Source organism: Acomys minous, assembly GCF_964271855.1.
Source record: "Acomys minous genome assembly, chromosome: 1".
Classification (NCBI taxonomy): domain Eukaryota; kingdom Metazoa; phylum Chordata; class Mammalia; order Rodentia; family Muridae; genus Acomys; species Acomys minous.
In genome coordinates this window covers 51,107,866-51,131,538 of record NC_140483.1, presented here as the reverse complement: position 1 = coordinate 51,131,538, position 23,673 = coordinate 51,107,866, and the positions used below count along the sequence as shown (strand labels likewise).

Genomic DNA, 23,673 nt, shown 5'->3' with positions numbered 1-23,673 from the left:
TTCCTCTAGTTCTTTTATGGTCCTCAAAACCACACAGGCCAGGAACTCTTGGCAGAATGCCCTGGTGGGACCTCACTCAATGGCTGTCGAAGCAAGGCCTGAAATTCACTCCCCCCCCAACACACACCTAGTACTCTCCTTCTCTTCAGCCATGCTGAGTTACTCTACCTCTCTTTATTGCTACTCTATTTCTCTCCCCTCCCTCCTCTGCTCTCCTCTCCTCCCCGCGTCTGACTTTGAACGGAAGGCTTTGGCATGCTAGGTGATTATCATTCAGCTATATCCTCAGCCCGGGTTATGGTTGTTGCTCTGTTTTACTTGTGTTTTGAGACAGGATCACATTGAGGTAATCTAAGATGGACATGAACACTCCAGCTCAGGCAAGCCTTAACTTTTCAATCCTAGCTAGGATTACAGGCCCCTGCCCCCAAAGCTAATAACTACTTATATTTTGGTACCTGTGCTAATGGGTATGCTCTCTTGGACCACAATAAACCATAAACCGGAACAAAAAATGTCTTGAAAGTGGGGGATACATTGTCTGTGTGCTGCAATATCCAGCACCTGGATCAGTACCAAAAACAAAGGAAGTCCTAAAATTGTGTTTGTGGAATAAATTAAGCATGACCTCTGCCAGGCCCCTTGTCTCAGTCAGTGCTCTCTATTGCTGTGAAGAGACACCATGACCATGGCAGCTCTTACACAGAAAAACATTTAACTGGAGGCTGGCCTACAGGTTCAGAGGTCTAGTCCATTGTATTTGTGGCAGAGAGCGTGGTGGCATGCAGGCAGACATGGCGCTAGAGAAGGGAGCTGAGTTCTACATCCAGATCTGAAGGCAGCAAAAGCCACTGGGCCTGGCTTGGGCTTCTGAAACCTTAAAGCCCTCTCCCAATGATATGCTTCCTCCAAGGCCATGCCTACCCCAACTAGGTCATACCTCCTAGCCCTCCTAAGCGGTGCTGTCCCCCATGGACTAAGTATTCAAATACATGAGCCCATAGGGGCCATTCTTATTCAGTCACCATGCTCCTCATTGTTCTGCCCTTAAGTGCATCTGGCATAGAGAGTATTCTTTCTCCATTAACTGTCTGCTTCTGCCCCCCTCCCCCAGCCCCACCCCCACCCCCCGAGACAAGGTTTCCCTGTGTAGCCTTGCCTGTCCTGGAATCACTTGGTAGACCAGGCTGGGCTGGAACTCACAGAGATCCACTTGCCCCTGCCTCCCTGAGTATTGGGATTATAGGAGTGCACCACCACGCCCACCACTCACTGTCTGTAAAGCCAGTAGAGTAAAATGTTGTACCAATTGTCTCAGCTTTGGTCTAAAAGATAGGCTGACTAAGGGAGACAGGGAGCAAGGGGAGGAAATCTCATGGGGATCATACAAGGTTAGCATTCGTCTGCTTGGGCTACATAACAAAACAATGGGAGTTTAAACAAAGGATTGCTCTAGCAGTTTGGAGGCTAGAAGTCCAAGACCAATGTCCAAGTCAAGCCATTTCTGATGAAATTATCCTGAGCTACAGAGCCATCTTCTTTCTTTCCTCTCCTGCATCTTTCCTGCATATCCACACAGAGGAGAGAGCCGGCTCTCCAGTACATGCACTAGAGTGTCTTAGACAGCTTTGGCTATCTCTGGAGACTTCACAGGATAATGTTTAATGGACATTGTTGGGCATCAAGGGCGGACAATTAATCAGATGCTGATGATTTGGGCAAGGTGGTTAAATAAGATAAAGTCTTCTGGGTATGCCTTGATTGACTAAAGGAGAGCAAAAGAGACACACAGCCTCGTTCAGTTTGGGGACAAACTTAGACAAATCTGGGAAGAGAGATGACAAGTGAGAAACTGCACCTATCATATTGATCTGTGAGGTATTTTCTTGATTAATAATTAATGAGGAGGGGTCCAGCCCACTCTAAGTGGTGCCGTGGTGGTCATGTGGGCTTGGGCTATAAAGGAAAGTGGCTGAAAAAGCCATGAAAAGCAAGCCAGTGTCTCTGTTGGAGTGCTTGTTGTGGCTTCCCATAATGATGGATGGCCCCCTTAAGACAAGTAAACCCTTTCCTCCCCAACCTGCTTTTGGTGAATATTTTGTTATAGCCACAGAGATGCAAACTAGGACACGATGTCATCCCCTGTGCCATGTAGGGAACTCCGCCAGCAAGAATTCCTTCTCCAGTGTGGTCCCTGGACTTCACACTTGAGAACACAAAGCAAAGCAAGTCTCTTGTCTTTGTGTTTACCAGTTTGTTGCACCGTGACAAGAGACCAGGAGCTGGAGGACCCAGCTTCTCAGTACCAACACTTAAGCAAACTGATTCCTCTGGGATCCCATCTCTAAATACCACAATGGGAGATCAGTCTTTCACCTGTGAAAAGAATGGGTGGCAGTCTGTTAAAAAACAAAATGGCACCCATTGGGTCCTCTTGCCTCCAACCCTGTGCAAAGTAAACTAACTTTTGGTTTTTCAATTCTTAAGAAGTTCTTAATTTTCCCTTGCACACAGTAACTTGGTGGTTTATGGTTATGCCTTTCCTTCCGAATAGGATCGTTAACCATCTGTTTTAAAACAGTCAAGCCGTCCCAGTGTTTTAGTCACAAAACAAAACAGTACCAACAACAAAAAAAAAATTAATGAGCTTAATGAGTTTAAAGGTTCTACTCATTACCAGATTCCCACTTAATTCCCAAATGTTCTGGAATTTCCAAGTGCTTTAATTTTTTTTTCTTTTTATTGTTTCTAATTGTGTGCATATATATGTTTCTGTATGAGGATATGCACATGTGTATAGGTACCTGTAGAAGCCAGAGGCTCATCTCCTGGAGCTGGAACTGGAGCTGCAAGGAAGAAAACTAGAGTCCTCTGTAAAAGCAGTGTGTACTCTTAGCCACTGAGCCATCTCTCCAGACCCCAGCTCCAAGTGTTTGGTTGTTTTTTTAAGCCATGAATCTATAATACCAAACGGTCACAAACAAGTCACAGGGCACAGTCCTCAGATACAAAGAGCTTGCAATCTTGGGAGAAAAGATGGACATAGGCCATGACACTAAAACAGTGTATGCCATGACATAGTGGAGTGGCAAGGTGCCAGAGACAGCAGACAACACAAAGTCGGCCATTTTCTTAACCAGGTAAACTGCATGAAGCCCTGGTGACATTTCTAAGAATGAAAGTAATGCTAGCTTTTTAAATTTCAGTGACCTTAACTAAACATTATGCATGAATTTCAAAAGGAAAGAAATAGGAACTACTCTGATTAAGATAAAAGAGCAGTACTTGGTATTAACAAGAAAAAAAAATAGAGCCCTTCTCTCACCTCTGCACACTCAAGAAGCAAGAGAAAAGGCCTGTGGATAGTAAAACATGCTCCCTTTTGATTATTAGCTTTCTGTTTTAAAATCATTTTTCAATTTATCAACTACAAATAAAAATTGTACACATTTATGGGGCACAGTTCAATAGTTCAGTTTATGTGTACATTGTTTGATGATCAACTCAGGGTATTTAGGTGACCTAGTATTTCAACACACACACACACACACACACACACATGTGCTCGCACACACACACACACGCACACACATGCACACAATTTGTAATACAAATCTTCAAAGTTCTCTCTCCTTGCTATTTTAATTCATATAATACTGCCAACTATAATCACCCTTCTATGTGATATTGCACAAAACCTAGTCCTTCTGTGTGTGTTCCCATCAGCCAATCCCTCATCCCCTTCAGACTTTCCCAAAGCTCCTTTTTCATGCTGTCTCCCTGAGCTCAGCCTTTTAGATTCCATCTTGGGTGGAGTTGGGTGGCATTTGTCTTTCTGTGCCTGGGTTTCTTCAGTTAACCATTCTGAGTTCCAGCTTCATTGTGTTGAAGCAAATGTCAAGATTTTATCCTCTTTCACAGCAGGATAGCCAGTCCTCTGTGGATTGTATGATCATCATTGTTTAAGCTGAGACAAAATTGCCCGTCACCAGAGGAATTTAACATTAGAAGTTGGTAGCAAGGCAGAGTTTTTTCTCAAATATTGTTCTTATGATTATTCATGAACAATGAACTTCTTGAAATCCTTCAGAGAAAAACAGTATTTCTCTTACTTGTTTGAAGTGAGCATAAACATTTGGCAAACTTTAAAACATAATGTTTACTGTCTAACTGTCAAAATGTGAGACAATTCATGCCTGTGAGCTTTCTAGTTATGAACAGGAGTTCTGAAGAACTGGATTTTACTTTAATTCGGTGTTTGTGTTCCATTCTACTGAAGACAAGCTTGTTAAGAAACCGATGTGTTCTAAAACCAACAGCTGCTACTGCATAAAAGTAGTCATGTGAGTTTCAGTGCTTCCCAAGATGACAACTGGCAGAATGATGTGCATCCTGCCACCTGGTCAGTGAGCGGGGCATTTGTCTTTACTTTCCAAGGTACAGTGTTTCATGGTGGACAGTAAACTCTCTACTGTGACCCTGGATGGCCTACAGTTATCTCTGGAAATGGCTCAGACAATGGTAAAGAATCTGTTCCGCCAATAGGGACACTGGGAGCACTTTAAAAAACAAACAAACACACAAACCAAAAGACTAATAGGCTATGGTACCCTATGCCTGGACCTACTTTTATCAACAGAGAACCAAGCATTATGAAACTTCTGGCCCTCTTGGTCCTCCTGTATGGGCCTGTAGACATCACATAGCAGAGACTGTAGTAAAGTGCAGGCCGACCCATGGGCTGTCTGCTGCTCTATAAAAGCAACCTATGGTTTTCCCCTAAATCATTGTCCATCTACTCATGAAGCAGATATGTGGAGGTCAAAAAGCAATGTAATTTGGTACCATATACACGGATGTTATTAGCCCGCTTTTTCCCTATGTTACTCATGCCAAAGTGGAACTTCTTTCTGTTACTGCTTAATTTTACATTCTACGTTCACATCAATCATAGGTTTGTGGTGGTTATATTTTTTGATTGTACTAAATTGTTTATTGGGTGTGAATCTCACAAACATGTGTATTAACAGTAATGGTGGATCTGGAGAGTATTGCACCGTCTCCACAGTGAGAGCCACTGATAGTGTGGTGGAACTTGTGGCCCTTTCCAAGGCCACGGCTCTTGCGGCCAGCAGATGTCAGCCCACACATCTCTCTGTGCTTGTGGACTGGTTTGGTGATCCACTGGTGTGGAGAGCCACAGATAGCAGCGCCCCCTGCTGCTTCCCCGGCACAATGCGCCCTTGAGTGAGCCCCTTATGCGCATGCCTGAAGGCATAGCGTGAGGTGGCGTGATCCACACGCACCAACCAAGAGCAACAACGTGGCAGTCTCTGATAGGACCAGGCACACTATAAAGGTTCTGTGGGAGCTTTTCCCAGGTTCACTATGGTAGTCAAGGTTCCTGAATAAACTGCTGCAAGAAGAGTTCCCGGTGTTGGAGTCTTTCCTGCTGGTCGGGGGCGACATCGACACACTGGATGTCAGCATTTCTTCTGTTAGCCTTATGGAATGGATCAATGAGGATAACCTCAAAAATATTTACACCACCCAGTAAGAATCCAGGACTCTCAAAGCCCCTGTTCTCTCTTCAGCAACAGACGAAGACTTCCTGCAAATTTTAGCTGGTTAACCCCATGGTGGACAGGCTTGCCAAAAGTTGTACCTTTAGGAACTGAGTGTTTGTGGCCACGATGGCGGAATCAGATGGCCATTGCCAGAGGAAAGGAACTACGATGGTTAATTTATCCCCTATGTCTCCAGGCAGATTGCATCCTTTCCTCTGGCCTATTGCTCTCTCTCACACATTTGTACATCTTACCCTGCCCAGATCTCAAGCTTCAATTGTTTCTTTTTCTTTGCATGAGAATGTGTGTAGTGTGTGTGTGTGTGTGTGTGTGTGTGTGTGTGTGTGTGTGTGTGTTCTCACACGCACATGTGCAGGTCCATGTGTACATGTGTATGAATGTATGTCGAGGCCTAAGGTTGACAGTTGGAGGCTTCCTCACGCTACCTTTGTTCTTTTTGAGACATCTCTCACTCAAACCCAACGCTTGCCAATATGGCTGGCATCATTAGCCAGCTTGCTCCAGGAAACATCTGTTTCTGTCTTCTGGGGATAGTTTCAGACAACCCAGTGTATCGATTTCTGCACACTCTGGGGGTCTGAATGCTGGCCTTCCTGCCCGTATGGCAAGCACTTTAGGTCTTGAGCCATCTCCACAGTCCTGTTAGGTCTCTTTTACCACCCACTTTATAACCTCTAAACTTTAAATCTGAAATGGTTCTCTCTAGTAACAACTGTTGACCATAACATTGATATATCAATCAGTTATGTGTATCAAGAGTATACAAGACTATGCTCATCTTCTCTAAGTCCAGTTTCCTCAGTGTGTAAATGGCATTTTTAAAAAATTGTCTCGTCTATGATTTTCATCTAGAATAAAATTATAAATTTCTTGAGTAGAGTAATGACCATCTATTCAATTCCCTGAAGCAAAGGCTCTCGATCCTGCTCTCTGGATGAGCACTGTCAGCATCTTGGAACATGTTAGAAATGTAAATTTTTATGTGACTCTTAAGACCTACTGAATCAGAAATTCTGGTTGAGGCCCAGCAATCTGTGCTTTAACAAGCCTTTGGGTGATCTGGTTGTTAAAGTTTGGGAACCAATGCCCTAGAGCATCTAAAACAATCCCCCGAAATATTTATTCATTCCACATCCATTCAATAAATATTTATGGGTTGCCTGCGACCTGCCTGGCATTAGGTTAGGTCCACAGCACAGGAACAGACATGGCCCTGCTCCCATGCGTTTGTAGACTAGTGAAGAGACAGATAGTATTAAGTGATCTCATGAATAAATATAAAATGGCAGCTGTCATAAGCTATACACAGAAAGACACATGAAAACACACACTGCTATGAAACCTTATAGAGCGATCGTGTCTGAGGTAAGCCTCTGAAGAAAAGTGCCACTTCAGCTGCAAATGAAGGATGATTGTGCAGTAACCTGTGATGAGGGACCGAGACACTTTCCTGACTGGGGGAAACACCTGCACAAAGGCCTGTGTTATTGGAGGTTGTGACCAGATAGGACGGAGCTCAGCAAGTCAGGAAGAACCCAATTAAGGGTGGACTTCTACTATCCATAAAGCAAACCCTGACCTTCCAAAAGAATGGGGAGCAACTGAAGAAAAACCTAGGAACGTGGATGGGTTTAGGGTGTGCCATGACTGTGGCTATGTTTGGAACTGATGTCAACGGGAACATGAATCAAACAGAGAGAGGGAGGATTTGTTAAGATGTCAGCTTTTGCTGCAATGAAGAAAAAGAAAGATGGCAGCCTAGACCATAAGCATGGCAGAGAAGGAAAGTAGATTTGTGGGGGGTGGGGGTGGTAGGGAGTAATAATTGGCAGAACCGATGGTCGATTGGATATTACAAACAAAGAAAACTGAGTGTGAAGGACAATTTTAGGGTTCCCTTGTTTGAATGATGGAAGAATGATGGTGCCATCCCTCCGCCCCCCCAAAAAAAATAAATAAATACTGAAGAGAAAGTAAAAGTGGGCTTCCGGACAACCAGTAGATCAGTTAGTAGAAAAATAGATGAGTGAAGTGTGTAAAGTTCCTGAAAACCATAGAGAATATAGGGCAACAATGAAAAGACTTACTCAGAAAGGCGGGCCTTCTTCACATGACAGAACAAAGCAAGGCTGGCGCCTGGTATATGTAGGCTGAGATGTTTTAGAAGAAAGATGATGTAGGTCCCCTTCTAACAGATCCAGGGACTAAAGCACGTGATCCGCTTAGAGATGGGAAGCAGCACTCAGTGATAGCTTGGGGACAAGTGGAGAACATCTAAAAAGCTGTTACAAGGGATGAGATTAATTTCATCAGAGAAACGGGATCAAACGAGAAATGCTGAGGTTAGTGTTTTGAACTCATCACAATGCCTATTTGACCTATGATGGAAATTTCTATCCAGGGTCCTATTGTCTCATCGAGAAAGAGGTTACAGTTACACTAACTGAATTTGAGTTTTTATCACTCAAATGCGATAAAACGCTGGAGAGGACCTTGGAACCTAGAGGAAATGTATAGGCTGGTTAGTGGATGGTGAGGGATGAATGGATTCTATAGAATGTTTTCATGTGTCCATATATGAAGATAATCATAACTAGATCATTTTACATATGATCTTATATCATAGCCATGGTATAGTAATTCTAGCCTTGCTTCAAGGCAGCCCTAGTGTAACTATTCCAGCATTTGCTCAAAATTTGGCCTGTCACTTCCTCTCTTTACATGTTGCATTTGATGAGCCCAAATTGCATCGGGCCTAACTATAACATCGGGGGCCAACCTCAGGGAAAGTTCCAGGATCTCATTACTGGTGACCTGATTGGGAATGAAAGGGCCTGCATTCTGCCTGTGGCGTTGATAAAAAGCCTCTGTCTCCTCCTCCCACTGCCTGCTCCCTGCCAACCTCAACCCACCTCACCTAGGTGATAGCATTTACTCTGAGCCAGGACATAGCCTTGGAAATAGTCCTAAAACAGAAAGTGGGTAAAGATGGGGAGCTCAGAGGACAGGGAATTGTCAAGAATTAACAACTTTTAATTCTTTGTATTCTCTATCCTGCCTCTTTCCTTTTCTTTTGATGCCTGAACTGTGAAGGTTCAGGAGAATGATTTCCTTTTTTTTTTTTAATGTTTTTTAAAGTTTTATTTATTTATTATGTATACAGTACTCTGCTTGCATGACAGAAGAGGACATTAGCTCTCATTATAGATTGTTGTGAGCCACCATGTGGTTGTTGGGAATTGAACTCAGGTCCTCTGGAAGAACAGTTGGTGCTCTTAACCTCTGAGCCATCTCTCCAGCCCAGGAGAATGATTTCTAAGTGGACAAAGGTCCCTGTGAGAGGGTGAGGTGTTTATATTACCCTCACAGCTTTCAGACTCCATCGCAACCATCATAACCTGAGTCTGAGAGGCTGAATTTGATCTCTGGAACTTACACAAAAGTGGAAGAAGAGAAATGACTCCACAAATGTATCCTCTAATCTCCATATGTTTCGAGTGCACACACACACACACACGCATGTAAATATACACTCATGCATACATGCACATGCACACACATGCACGCACAAACTAGACAACTACATCTTCATAAAGGATAGTTACAGCATTATGGAATCTGGAAACATTAACAGGAAACTCATGCTCTACACATTCATATGAAAATGGCAAATCACATCTTAGAAGTAGGGAGAAATAATTTAATTGGTGGATAGCTGCTCATCTTGGGAACTTCTTGCAGTCTCCCAGCCACACTTGCAGGAACACTGCCTTAGAATCTTCATGAGCAACTTGAATGACTCTAATGTGGATGGATAAATCCAACTAAAAATAATAAGCTACATGGTATCACCTCTAAATCTTAAATATGTATTTTCAGTGGCTGGAAACTATGATAAAAATCGTGAAATATCAGAGCTGAAAGAAGCATTGATGTGGTTAAGTTTTTATCTTTCAGAGGAAGAAATGAATACTAAATAAGGCCAGAAATACAACAGAAGCCATCTCGCTAATTAAAGAGTCAGACTTGAAGTCATCTCATTGGTGGGTTATAGAGTACTAGGATCTTTACGCAGATGGCGTATTTTTAGTGCTTCCGTTATTTTCTTAATATTTATTTTTACTTACATGTTGTGCATCTGTGTGAGTGAATGGTATGAGTGGACAGGTCTCTTCAGAGTCAAGAAAGGGGCATTGAGTCCTCTGGAGCTGGAGTTACAGGTAACTGTGGACCGCCTGATTGGGTGCTGGGAACCGAACTGAGCCCTCTGCAGGAGCAGTACACTCCCTCACCTGCTGAGCCATCTTTCATTCTTCTCACCCCCATGGTTATTCTTCTCACCATACAGACCAACAAGAAAATGAAACCATGCCAAATGTTAAATGATTTCTCTACAGTCTCAAAGAACACATAACTTTTTTTTCCCCCTCAATCCATGCCATTTCCCCACTGGGCCACTGGCATATATCTGACCTTAAAAGAGAACATCTTAGAAGTCCAAATGGCAGGGAACCTTAAATGCTGAGAGAATAAAGCAAGAGAAATAGCTTCTTAAAGACATAGTCTCTGAGGATACTGCTCGTGGCTTTGAGCAGGCAGCCATGTGCAGCACTCCTGGCCAGGCTTCCAACAGTGGGAGAATGACCTCTTGCCTTGTGACTGCTTTAGTTCCTTCCCCTTCCCCACCTCCTGACTGCTACATATTTTAATAAAGCATTTATATTTTGGAGCTGATTACTAATTTATTCAGTATATGTGGCACAACAAACAGAAGGAAGAGAACAGAGATACTTTCCCAATAAAATACTTACAAATACTTGATTAATTAATGACATACACCTGTCTCACCATCCCCAGTTACACAGCTGGGTACACAACATTTTAAACAATGAAAACCTCATGCAAAAAGAGTTGTTGTCTTTATACTAGTGGCTTTCCAATTAAATACCTGGATGTCCTGCTTATCAATGTATATCGCATAAAATGGTTACATTAAATATTTAGATAAAACATTAAGAGCCAGTTTTTGAATGGCTGCTCTACCTCAAACTTAGTAAGTCGAGTTTCATTTATACCTTAAAAAGTATATATTATGTAGATATAAAAAGCTTTTAAGACATTCCAAATGAATTTTTAAAGCTCCTAATCTTTGTTTTCAAACACCGCTGTAATTTCTGTAACAACTATCCCTTATGTACAGCTAATTAGTTACTTTTTTTATTGCTGTGAAGAGATACCATGTCCAAGGCAACTTATAGGACAAACAGTTTATAGAGGCTTACAGTTCCAAAGGGTTACAGCCTGCAGCCATCATGGCAGGGAGAATGGCATCAAGCAGGCAGGCATCGCATGGGACCAGTAGCTGAGGGCTTCTGTCTATCTCATCCACGGGCACAAAGCAGAGAAAGAAGCAACAGGGAATGGCATGGGACTTTGATCCGGTGACCCCCACCTCCTCCAGCAAGGCCACACCTCCTAACCCACCCCAAACAGTTCCACCAACGAGGAACCAAGTACTCAGACTTATAACCCTATGAGGCCATTTTCATTCAAACCACCACAGTGGTATACTGTATTATGCTATAGTTTACAGTCATTACAAACAATAATTACATAGTGGGTGGGTATTTATGATACAATCATAAAATATTAATGAATAAACATAAGATGATAAGTTTCAGATAATCATGATGTGGCAACAGTACTGTATCTCTGTGTAGCTGTCCTGGAGACATATCTTCCCCAGTCTCACTATCCTATAAATTTGACCCCCCCCCCAAAAAAAAATACAGAATTTAAGACAGCAGCTACATCACAGCTCTGCTTCATACTGAATCTGCCCTCAACTCAAATATCGCAGTGGGGGTTTTTTCCTCAATACGCTCTTGCTCCTATGTGATAACCCCTCCTTTCTTTCTCTTTATTTTCCATCCTTCCACCAACTCAGAGCCTCGGAGGCTCCAGGCTGCTTCACAGAACATCCACAGAGGTCATAGAGAGAGCTGAGGAAGAGGAAGGTCAGGGTTCCCCCACTGTTTCTCTCCCACATCAGTCGGGGAAGGTTTTTCTTATATATGAGAATATGGCAATGTTTCTTATGCTGGGTGCATTCCACGGTAAAGCATTTCAATATCACTGCCATAGCTCATATCTGAGAGGGGGGAACTTTGAGTCTACATGAAGTTGTACATTTTCTTCCTCCAATATTTTATTTCATAGGTTCAAATCAGCATTCAGATAGCTAGTGTCATTTCTATTCTGATTTTTGCCATCACTGCATTTTTTTGTCCCTCCCAGCTTTCTGCCATCTGCAGGGGTGGGTGACTCGCTTGACAACTCTGTCCTCAAACTAATTCAGTAATAAAAGCATTTAAAAATATTCAATCCTTGAGCAAGCCCCTAGACACCTCCCACAGATGTATTAATTAATTAATTAGCACTTTGGGATTGACTGCCCAACTCAGTTATCAGCCGACAGAACTATTCGGGTTGACCCTCTTACCTTGAGCCTAAAACTGAGATGTTAACATGTTTGGCAAAACGGACGAGATTTATGAGAGCAAACTTTCAGGAGTTAGTTGTCTGAAAAATTTCAGCCTGAGAGTCTGAACTAGTTGTGTTCTTCTTGCTGTGACCAGAAAGAAGTCAAAGGAGGAACACCTTAGCTTGGCTCACAGTTGGAGAGGAAACAGCACTCATAGAGGGGAAGCACACAGCAGGCAAGTCTGTGGAGCAGAAGTGTGCAGGAATTCTCACCTCCTTTCTCGTCATAACAGGAAGCAGAGAGTGGTCAGCATGTGGGACTCACCTATAAAGCACAGTAACCTACTTCCCCAGAGAAGACCCTTCTCCTGAAGGTTCTAGAACCTTACAAACAGCACAGACCACCAGGACCCAAGTGTTGAAATGAATAAAGCTGTGTAGGACATTTCGCATTCAAACCCCAACAGGAATGACAAAAGGCATGGTACACAGATGGCTGGCAGAAAAAGCGCTGGGCACAGATGTGAGAACAACAGCTTTCCTTTTCCACAACCTCTTATTTCTACCAAAAAAAAAAAAGCCATATTCTTAGGTTTCATATATTCTCTTCTGTGAAAAAGTTCACCAAGCAAGGTTTCTTGCCTTAAAAAAAACAGAATTCGAGAGTGAGAATTTTAAAATATTCCCATCTGAAAGCATGGTTATATTTTAAAAGTTCACCTGTCTTTAAAAAAATGCTCCTGAGCCTCTTATTTTAAAGTTCATTCCCTGTTCATTAATCCCCACAGCTGGCAACATCCTCACATATTTATCTAAAGGTCATATTTATTCAATTAATGTAGAAATGACCAATTATATTGGTCATGTATCTCAAAGAGGTCATGCTTTAATAAGGACTATTAGCATCCATTTGGTGGAAGAAATTAATGCCTGTTTTCTAATGTGAATAATGCAAAATCAACAGCGATTCCTGGAAAACAATGGGTTTTATAAGCTACGAGCTGCAGCAGGGGTGGGGAGGGGCCCAGCAGGCACCTGGCCAAGCACAGTGGTTCTCAGCTAAGATGGCACAGCCTGCAGAAGCAGTACAAAAGACTTCACAGCTATGCTTGCATGCATTAAAATTTGATGCCCAAAATTGGTCAATGTGTAAAATTTATTATTTTTTTTCTGTGTTAAGTACTGATATGCCCATACTGTTGGTTTGAGGTTGCATGGTCTCAGCTAAAATTTGCTCCAAGTTGGGGGAGGGTCAAATGTAGTTATCATTAATCAATCTTGGTACCAACCCAACAAACATTTATACTTACTGAAATGTGAAACTCTGCCTTATGAATATACAGGAAAGTCAACTTGAGGAAACCCAAAAATCTTACTCAAACCAATGCTCATGAATGAAAGACAGAGATGCTAACAGATAACTACTAAATTCCTATGTCATTGATGGAAGGCTCGGTGACTCAGTAGTACTGAATGTCTTGTCACCATTTGGGTTTTGGTGGGAAGGGTTGCTTTTTTTTTTAAGACAAGTTTTCTGTTTATCCCTGGCTATCCAGGAATTCACTCTATAGACCAGGTTGGCCTTGAACTCATAGCAATACACCTGCCTCTACCACCTGAGTGCTGGGATTAAAGCATGTGCCACCACTTCCTGGCAAAATGTGTTGCCCAGGTTGGCCTTGAACTTGTGATTCTCCTGCCTTCACCTCCTTCAGCAAATCCTACTGGTGTGCACCACCACAACTGGCTCTTGTCACCATTTACGACTTAAAATGTTTGTCTGAGTCTTTAATTTTTTCCAGTGTTCCTTCAAAAGCTCTATCTATGGAGGTAAGAATCAAGAAGTAACAGGTAATACATCTTTTAAGATTTAAGACAGTGAGATCCTGCCTCTTCTGTAAGGACACCAGGACTAGCCATTTGAAATGTGATAACGCCATTGTAAGTTTTACGTAGGGCAAAACGGCAAGCACCCTTACTTCCATTCATGAACAATGAAGCACATACCAGTATTAGAGACATCATGCAGGAGAAAAAGAACACATCTTCTATCACAAGAAAGCTCTTGAGCTGGGGATGCAGCCCAGTTAGCACAGTGCTTGTCTAGCATGCCTGAGGCCCCGAGTTTGAGTCCCAGGACCACGTAAAACTAGGTGTCCTGGTGCACAGCTGCAACCCAAGGCAGAAGGATCAGAAGTTCAAGTTACCCTTAGCTACACAGCAAGTTCAGGGTCAGCCTGAGGCAGGAGGATCATGAGTTCTGTTGGGCTACATAGTGAGTTCCGGCCATCTGGACTAGACCGGAGGAACCAGACGAAGAAAGAGCGGGGGAAAAAGAAAAAGAATTTGTAAGATATATTTAGTTCTGTGGAAAAGAAGTCTAAAGTGTTTCATACCTGGAGAATATCGTGTGTGTAAGGACAAGACTAAGAATCAACGTGATATGATGTGAAGATGAGTTAGTGCTGGGAAGAGACATACAATGAGCAGGAAAGGCAAGATGGGAATAAAGCAAGAACCGCGGGGGCCTCAGGAAGGGCCTTCTGCTTAATGATACCTACAAAGGCAAGGAGTCACCAGAGAAAGATCAAGGAGTTAAATCGATCTACCTAGCATCAGAGCACCCCATTTTATAAAAACAAACATTAGTAAAGTCAAGTGAAGAGAGAGGCTTTTAGAGTGGGGATTCCAAACCCCTATTCTCGTCAACAGACAGATCACTCAAACAAAAAATAATAACCAAACATCAGAATTGAGCTGTACTGTGGAAGTAATGGGATCAACAGGCGTTCACAGGGTGTTGTGGTCAGCATCTGTGGAGTACACACGCCTTTATCACAGCAGGGCCCCCAGAATAAACAATTAGGCTACAAACTACCCTTAACAAGCTCAAATGCTCTGACGTCATATTCTGTCTTTTCTGATCGCAATGGAAGGACAACAAAAGAAACTGTAGAAAGCATACAAATAAATAAGACCACAGCATGCTTTTTAATGAAAAGGTGAATCATTGAAGAAGTCAGAAAAAAATTTTTTTTCTCAAAGCAGATGAAAAGGGAGAAACAACATAACAAAGACTTAGGGATAAAAAAAAAAATCAGAAGTGGGATGAAGATTAAAATGATGCCTCAGTTAGTGCCTCATAGCAGAAAAATAAAAAGAACGGGCTGAAGAGGTGGCTCCATGGTTGAGAGCAGATACTGCTGCTCTTCCAGAGGACCTGAAGTTTGTTCTGTTTCCAACATAAAAGTCAAGCAGCTTACAACCAACTGCCTCTAACTCCAGCTCCAGGGAGATCAGATGCCTTTACGCTCTGCAGTAACTACACTCATGTGTATATACACATAAATAAATAAAATTTTTAAAAGAAAAAGGGAAAAATATTTCAAATAAACAACCTAACAATGTATCTCGAGGAATTAGAAAAGGAAGAATAACATAAAATTAGAAGGTGATAAATAATAACCATCGGAGCAGAAATAAATTAATGAGAGCACCCCCCAAAAAATGAAACAATACAGAATATTACCAAAAAAAAGAGCTGACTCTTTGAAAGCACAAAATGAACTAACTTAACTAAACAAACAAACAAACAAAAAAAGACAAAATGCTCGAATAAACAAATAGAATTTTTTAAAAAAGAAAAGAAAAGGTGTTAAAATAAATACCACAAAAATAAGAAAGAATCATTAGGGATTGTTTTGGACAAACATATGCTAACAAATAAGCGAGTTGCAAGTAATTCAAATCGAATCCATCATAAAAATTGTCTAAGGAAAAGCCCAAGGCCAGCCAGCATTTTCGCTGAAATTTTACTGAACTTTTAAATGCTTGAGGTACTACTCAATGTTTTTACTACAGCACCAAGCAAACGGAAGGAAGAGGCTACAAGTGGGAACAGGGAAATAAACTATTATGATTTGCTAGTGATGCACTTCTAATATAGAAAAAAAAAAAAAACTAAAGGCTGAACCAAAAGACCATTAAAACCAAAAAATTCAGGAACAATACAAAATAAACACCGAAATCATGGCTTTTCTATACAATAGTGAATTTACTAAGAAGTCTTAAGAGCAATCTCGTTCACAATAGCTAACAAAAACCTTACAACTAAATAACTAAGAACACATTTAACTGAGGAGGTAAAGAAACTCCAGGAAGAAAAATTGTACATGCTGACTAACGAAACAGAGGAAGATGCTCAGACACAGTAAAGCCAATGTGAGCATCACCAAGTGACGGGTACCACACCACAAAGCTGCTGGAAGGAAATAGCCCACAGTGAGCAGGCATCCTCCTGAATGAGGAAAGCATTGGCCAACTCTCCTGACGTGTGTGTGTGTGTGTGTGTGTGTGTGTGTGTGTGTGTGTGTGTGTTTTGGTTTAGGTTCTTATTACAGTGGCAAATACTGTGACCAAAATAATGCCGGAGGACATTATTTGGCTTACCTGTCTAGAGCGCAGCCCATTTCGGTGGGAAGTCAGGCAGGAACTCAAGGCAGGAAACCATAGGCAGAGCTGAATCAGAGACCGTAGAGAAATGCTGCCCTCTGGCTTGATTGGTTTGTTTTCTGTGCGCTTGTGTGCCTGTGTAGGTGTGTAGTGTGGTGTGTGTTTGAGACAGGGTCTCACTACATAGACCTAGCTGTCCTTATATGTAGACCAGGCTGACCTCAGAGTCACAGACATCCTCCAGCCTCTGCCTCCGGAACTCTGGGATTAAATGCATGTGCTACCACGCCCAGCACAGCTTGCTTACATATATACACTAGGGCCAGCTGCTGCTCAGAATGGGTTAGGCCCTTCCACAGCAATCATTAATCAAGAAAACGCCCCACAGGGATGCATTATGTGCCAATCTTATGGAAGCCTTTCTCAAATTAGGTTCCCTCCTACAGATGAACATGATTTATGTAAAGTTGACCAAGGAAGGAGGGGGAGACAGTTCACATCCAGACTACGTATGGAACTGAACAACTTAACCAAAACATGAGCTCAACATAAATTGGAAAATAATTTGAATAGACAACGTCTCAAAGTGTCTAGGAACATGTGTAAATGATCAGCATCATTAGCTATTGAGGAAATGCAAATCAAAACTAAACGTGAGACCATCTCAACTCAGTTAGAATGACTATTAGCAATAAATAAATAAATGACAGGTGTTGGTCAGGATTTAGAGAAAGCAGAATTCTTATACATGGTTGGTAGGAGTGCAAATCAGTACAGCTTTTATGGAGAAATACGGAACTTTAATATAATAAGATTAGAACCACACACGGTCCAGCTTTTCCATTCCTGGGTAAAGGAGGGCCACAAGAGAGCGTAATATTCACGCTGTGCACACTGAGAGAGGTAGGGGCGAGAACCCAGGTCTGACTCTCCAACGCTCAATAGTCTTCTTCATAGAGTCTGCTCCAGGCCGAAACAGAAATAACCCTAGCCCAACTCTGCGATGCTCTACCTTCTCCGCAATTGGAGCCTTAGAACCTGGGGCACACTCCCAGGAGGCCTGCCTCTAACCCAAAGCTTCCCCAAGCAGTAGGCTTTAACTTCCTAATTCAAGCAGCCCTTCTCTTTTATTGTATTGTGTACTTGCCTTTGTTGGGATACGAACTAATTGTTAATTGGCTATTGGCTTATGCTATTTCGGTTATACGTAGATTTCAGAAAGCTTTCCTGGTTTTCAAATAACCGAGTGAAGTTCCTTCTCAGTTCCTTGTCGAAGAGGCTCACCGCCTCATGGATTACATGAGGCTACATCATTTTTTTTTAAGTATTCAACATCGCTGTTGGAAACCTCTAGCCATTGGTTTTGCTCTCATGAAGGATCAGAATGAGGGAACGTGGAGCAGCGCAGTTACCTGAGCAAACCATCCAGCTTCAAAAGGAGAAAGTCTTCCCAGCAGCTGGAGAAAGCTGAGCCCTGGCGAGTGAGGTGGTGAGAGGTGCTGCATCCTGCATGGCTCCAGGAACTGGCCTAACTTGGACCATGAGGGAATGAAGAAATGACAAACACACGGACGCACTGATAAAGCTGGCATCGGGTAGCTTAGGCATCCCACAATCTCAGTGTGTTTGCTATATAGAGCTGAATAGGGAGAGAGACATGGTTATTACATACAGCTGAATAAGGAGGTGGGGGAGGGGCTGGAGAGATGGCTCAGAGGTTAAGGGTACTGACTGTTCTTCCAAAGGTCATGAGTTCAATTCCCAGAAACCACATATTGACTCACAACCATCTATAATGAGATCTGTATACATAATAAATAAATAAATCTTTATAAAAAATAAGGAGGTGCGGCTGTTACCTACGGAGGAACAAGTGCTAGTATACACAGCCGAGCCGGGAAGCAGGTATAGCTCATCTAGGGAGGAGCGCCCTTGGAGGTCAGTAGTCTTCAGCTGCAAACACCTGGAGCGAGAGAGCTGTGATGATCATTTTTTTTTTCCACACACAAAGTCAACATTCACATTCAGACCAATGACAGCATTGCCATCCCGCTGAGCCTCACCGAGGGAAGGGTTTGCTGCTCTCACGGGGCTAAGGGTTACAACTGTGCTGATATCAAACAAGGCGCACTCACTCAAGACTTCCCTTGCTCCCTACAAAGAGGAATGGCCACACACAGGTGGAATACAACCTAGGTCAGAGATATTGGATAAAGAGTCAATAAGATCTGATAAGTGGGTGACAAGGACAAGGGATGGTTTTAAAAGGAAAAGGAAGAAGAGAATGTTATGGAGAAATCTCCTGTTCCTATTCTGGGTGGTTACTGGAAACTTCAGAAACACTACTAACAGAAATGAAAACATCCAGATATTTTCTGAAGAAAAAACATGGGCTGAATTTCACCTATGCTGCCCTTCAAGCAATAGCAGGCAATGCTAGATGGAAATGTCCCAAGAAATATATTTGGAGTCATTACCGAGAAGTTGAACCTTTAGGAAGGAACGTGGCTTCCAGGAACGCTCCTAGGCCTGACTGGTGGGCTGGCTCTGAGTCAGCAGAGCTGCAGGGGAGAGGCAGCAGGTGCAAGGCCTGCAGGGAAGTAGTTCTCAAGAGAAGCAAGGCGTGGGGGTAGAAAATCTGGCACAGGAGATACTGTAAATAAATACAGGGAAAATGCTATAAGGACAGATCTGAAGAAGGCAGTTTTCATTTTTTAAAATATATTTTATTAATTTATTCATATTACATCTCAGTTGTTATCCCATCCCTTGTATCCTCCCCTCATTCCTCCCTCCCTCCCATTTTCCCCTTACTCCCCTCCCCTATGACTGTGACTGAGGCAGTTTTCATAGCACAATAGGAAGAGAAGCTAAAAGTGAGATCAAAGACCTTAGGAGAAAATGATGGTGATGGATGTGCTGGATAAAGGCTGTAAAAAGCTCTACGAAGTAAGAACCATCTATGTTTTGCAATAATCATAATCTTTCCAAATGGAATGCAGTCTTCAGCAACACTTCAGAGCAATAAATAAGATGGACTTGTATTAGCCGTATCGCTGCAATGGCATCGCCTTATCAACAATGAAAGACTATATCTACAGAGACTAAACAGAAACATTTTTATTAATTTATTTATTCACTTTACATCCCAGTCATAGCCCCCTCCCTCTTCTCCTCCCAGTTCCACCCTCCCTTCTGCCTTCCCCTTCCCCTATTCCTCAGAAAAGGGGAGCCCCAGGAGCCCCCTTACCCACCCACCCAAGCTTATCACGGTGCATCAAGACTGAGCGCATCCTCTTCCCCTGTGGTCTAGCAAGCAGTCGCATCAGGAGGAAGTATAGAAAAGTGGGCAACAGGGTCCATGTCAGAGACACCCCCACCACATGAAGCCTGGGCTGCCCATCAGCTACATCAGTGTAGAGCACCTGGGTCCAGTCCATGCATGGTTCCTGGTTGGTGCTTCAGACACCACAGGCACCTCTGGTGCCTGGTTAGTTGGCTCTGTTGGTCTTTTTCTCCTTCCCCCCACTTTTCCATTAAACTCCCTATGCTTCGCCCAGTGTTTGGCTGTGAGTCTCCACACCTGTTTTGAACAGCTGCTGGGTGGAGTCTGTCAGAGGACAACTCTGATAGGCCTCTATCTGCAACCTTAATAGTATCCTTAATAGTGGCAGGGGTTGGTTCGCTTCCGTGCGGTGTGTCTTGGAGTAGCCAGGTATTGGTTGGGCATTCCCTCAATCTTTGCTCTATCTAAACAGAAAATTTTGACATCAATGCCTTTCCAACGAAAACTAAGGCTAGGACTGTGGTTCAGTAGTAGAGCACTTACCCAGTGTACCTGAGGCTAAGGGTTCACTCTCTGGCACACAACAAAACAGACTGTGATGGTGTCTAAACTAAAAACAATACACATGATCTTTATGACTTCTCTTTCGGTTTTTCCCCTTTATTTATTTAATCATTTTAGAACCTGTTCCCAGCCCCCTCCTTTCTCTCCTCCCAGCCCCACCCTCATGTCCCACCCTCCATTCCCCTCTTTTTTCTCAGAGAAAAGGAGGTCCCCAAGGGGTACCAACCCACCCTGATCTCTTAAATCACAGAAAGACAAAACCTATCCTCTCCCATGGAGGCCCCCCCATGGAACCGAAATACGGGCATCAGAGTCAGAGACTGCCCCTACTCCTATTATTAGGGAACCCATATGTTGACCAAGCTGCACATCTGCTACGTCTGTGTAGAGGTCTAGGTCCAGCCCATGCTTACTCTTTGCTTGGTGGTTCAGTCTCTTTGAGCCCTTATGGTCCTTAGTTAGTTGACTCTGTTGGTCTTCTTGTGGAGTTCTTGTCCCCTCTGGGTCCCTCTATCCTTTCCCTAACTCTTCCACAAGACTCCCTGAGCTCCATCTAATGTTTGGCTGTGGGTCTCTGCATCTGTTTCAAACTGCTGCATGGAGCCTCTTAGAAGACAGTTGTGCTAGGCTCCTGTCTGCAAGCGTACATAGCAGAGTATCATTAATAGTGACAGGAGTTGGCTCTCTTCCAGAAGGTGGGTCTCAAGTCATTGGTTAGCCATTCCTTAAATCTCTGCTCTCTCTTCAGCTCTACATTTCTTGTAGGCAAGACAAATTTGGGGTCAAAGGTTTTATGGGTGGGTTGGTGTCCCCCTCCCTCCACTGGAAGTCCCACCTGGCTACAGGAGGTGACTACTTCAGGATTCTTAACTCCAGCTGCTAGGAGTTTCAGTTATGGTCAACCCCAAACACTGCTGGAAGCCTTCCCTGTCTCAGAGATGCCCCACCCATCAATTTCCATTCTCCCTTGAAGTCCTTCCCCCTACCCCCACCCTCCCCCCCCACCTGATCCCATCCTTCTTAAACTCCTATCCAGTTTGATTTCTCTTTCAAGAAATGAGAGAAGGGAAAAAACTTCAGCTGCACTGGTGTGTGCTTACAGAGAATATGCAAGCTGTAGCTTCAGTCTTCAGGGCTACATACTTAAAACCTGCAACAGGGATGGACGTAAGGCTGTAATTCCAGCAGCACCCTGGCATCAAAAGTAGGAGGATCACATGACCAAGGCAATCCTCGGCTACATTCCAATTTTGAGGCCAGCTAGGAAAACATGAGACCCTGTCTCAGAAAGAGAGAGAGACAGAGGCAAAGTGAGAGAAAGAGAGAGAGACAGGGTGAGGGGGGGGGAAGAGGGAGGAGGGAAAGAAGGAAGGAAGGAAGGAAGGAAGGAAGGAAGGAAGGAAGGAAGGAATTTGAACCAGCCTAGTAAGATGTCTTTCAGCACACAGGATAATTCTATGAGTTTATCCATATCCGAGCAAATAAATAAATATTAAATTCCAGCCCAGCCATGCTGATTGGAGTGGCTTGAAGAAAGACACCCAAGCACGTGCCGCAGGTGCTGCTACATTGGAGGTATGTGTGCTGGAGAGATGGCAAAGATGGAGTACACAGTGGAGAGGTGGAGAAGAAAGCACAGTGAAGCTGAAGGGTTTGTACACTGCAGAGAAAGTTGGAACTGAAGATTCAACCGTGGTGGGTCCTGCCGCAACTGAGGTCTATGGCGACGTCTATGGCCTGAGTTACTTCCAAAGGCCAAGCAGATCCCCCATACTCTGCACTGCCACTGGGGGTGGGAGGGCACGTGGCCATCTGAGGGGCCTGTGCTGCCACCTGAAGCCATGAGGACATCCAGGCCCATGCTGCAGCTTGGGGGCCATGTCTGGGTTTGTGGTCCTATGGCAGGCGGGGTCAGTGTTCATGCCCCAGGCCCATGAAACCACCAAAAGCTACACAGATCTCCCTGGTCTGTACTGTCACTGAGGTACTGTGCTGAGCTGGCCCTGCCCCTCACACGGGCAGTAGAGCTGACCCTGATGGCTCGGATGCTAGTGAGGCAGCCCTGAGGGCATAAGCATGGTGGGAGGGCTCCTTAGTCGGCCTGCCATGGAGTGACATGATGCCCACCCACTGACGTACTCCTCACTCTCCCCTGGCCTCAGGAGCTGGTCCTGGTGGAGAAGACCTGGATAAACCATCCCTGGTGGCAGGAGAGCTGTCCCTGCCCCTTGCCAACTGCGGCTAGCAGGCGCAGTGCTGGAGAGCTCACCCTGCTAATGTGGGCACAGGAGAGCTGGCAGGCTGACCAACTCAGCTACCTCCTAGGTCCAGATCCAGGTCTTTGAGTTGATCCATCCTAACATCTTCCCCATCTATGGGCTGCTGGAGGGTGTGAAGGGGCCAGTCCTGTAGATCTCCATGACACAGGGCAACAACAGGACATCCAAAAGGAATCCCCATGAGGATCCTGTATAGATAATGTAGCAGAAGCCAGAGGGTATATTGTGTGAAACATTGGGACACACTACGGCTTTCATGACAAGATGTGTTGTTTTTTGTTTTTTATTCTATCTTTTTATTTTCTTTTGTGGGGAGAGGTTGCAAGTGCAAAGGGCAGATACGAAGGGACAAGGAAATGACTGGGATTGTATATATAGTAAGAAATTCACAACAAATCAATAAAAAGGGTTTTTTTGTCTGTTTGTTTGTTTTTAAGTAAAGTCCATGTAAGAGTTAGATTGATGAAATATCCCAGTGTAACTGGGCAGTGGTGGTGCACGCCTATAATCCTAGCACTCTGGGATGCAGAGGCAGGTGGATCTCTGTGAATTTGACGTCAGCCTGGTCTTCTACAAAGTGAGTCCAGGACAGCCAAGGCCACACAGAGAAACCCTGTCTTGAAAAACCAAAAAAAGGGAAAAGAAAAAAGAAAAAAGAATCCAGTGTAAAATACTCAGAAGAGAAAGAAAAAAACTTACCAGTGTTCATATCAAGTGCCTAATAATCCATTGTGTGATCGGTATTCATACTATTAAAGTTGCATATATGTGAACTGCCTATTGGTTAGCCTCAAGGTCTAGCTCTCTCGTACGACATGCACATTTAGCATGCCATAGTGAATATTTCTGGGTCTGAATGTGTGTGTGTGTGTGTGTGTGTGTGTGTGTGTGTGTGTGTGTGTGTGTGTACAAGTCAAATTTGTTTCACATTTAGTAATGAACTCAATGAAGTCTAAACACCTTAATATATCAATAATGCTAATTTTTAAATAAAAATATTCTTTTGGCATTGTAGTAGAAC

General features: G+C 43.5%; 1 long non-coding RNA gene across 1 annotated transcript in view; it reads right to left on the bottom strand.

Annotated features, from left to right (window-relative positions):
- LOC311607533 overlaps nt 1-18,046 on the bottom strand; it is a 77,040-nt gene extending 58,994 nt beyond the window's left edge. Inside the window, exon 1 of the long non-coding RNA XR_014782628.1 lies at nt 17,936-18,046. This is a non-coding gene — a long non-coding RNA (uncharacterized lncRNA). The remainder of the gene's footprint in view (nt 1-17,935) is intronic.
- Between the last annotated feature and the right edge of the window lie 5,627 nt (nt 18,047-23,673).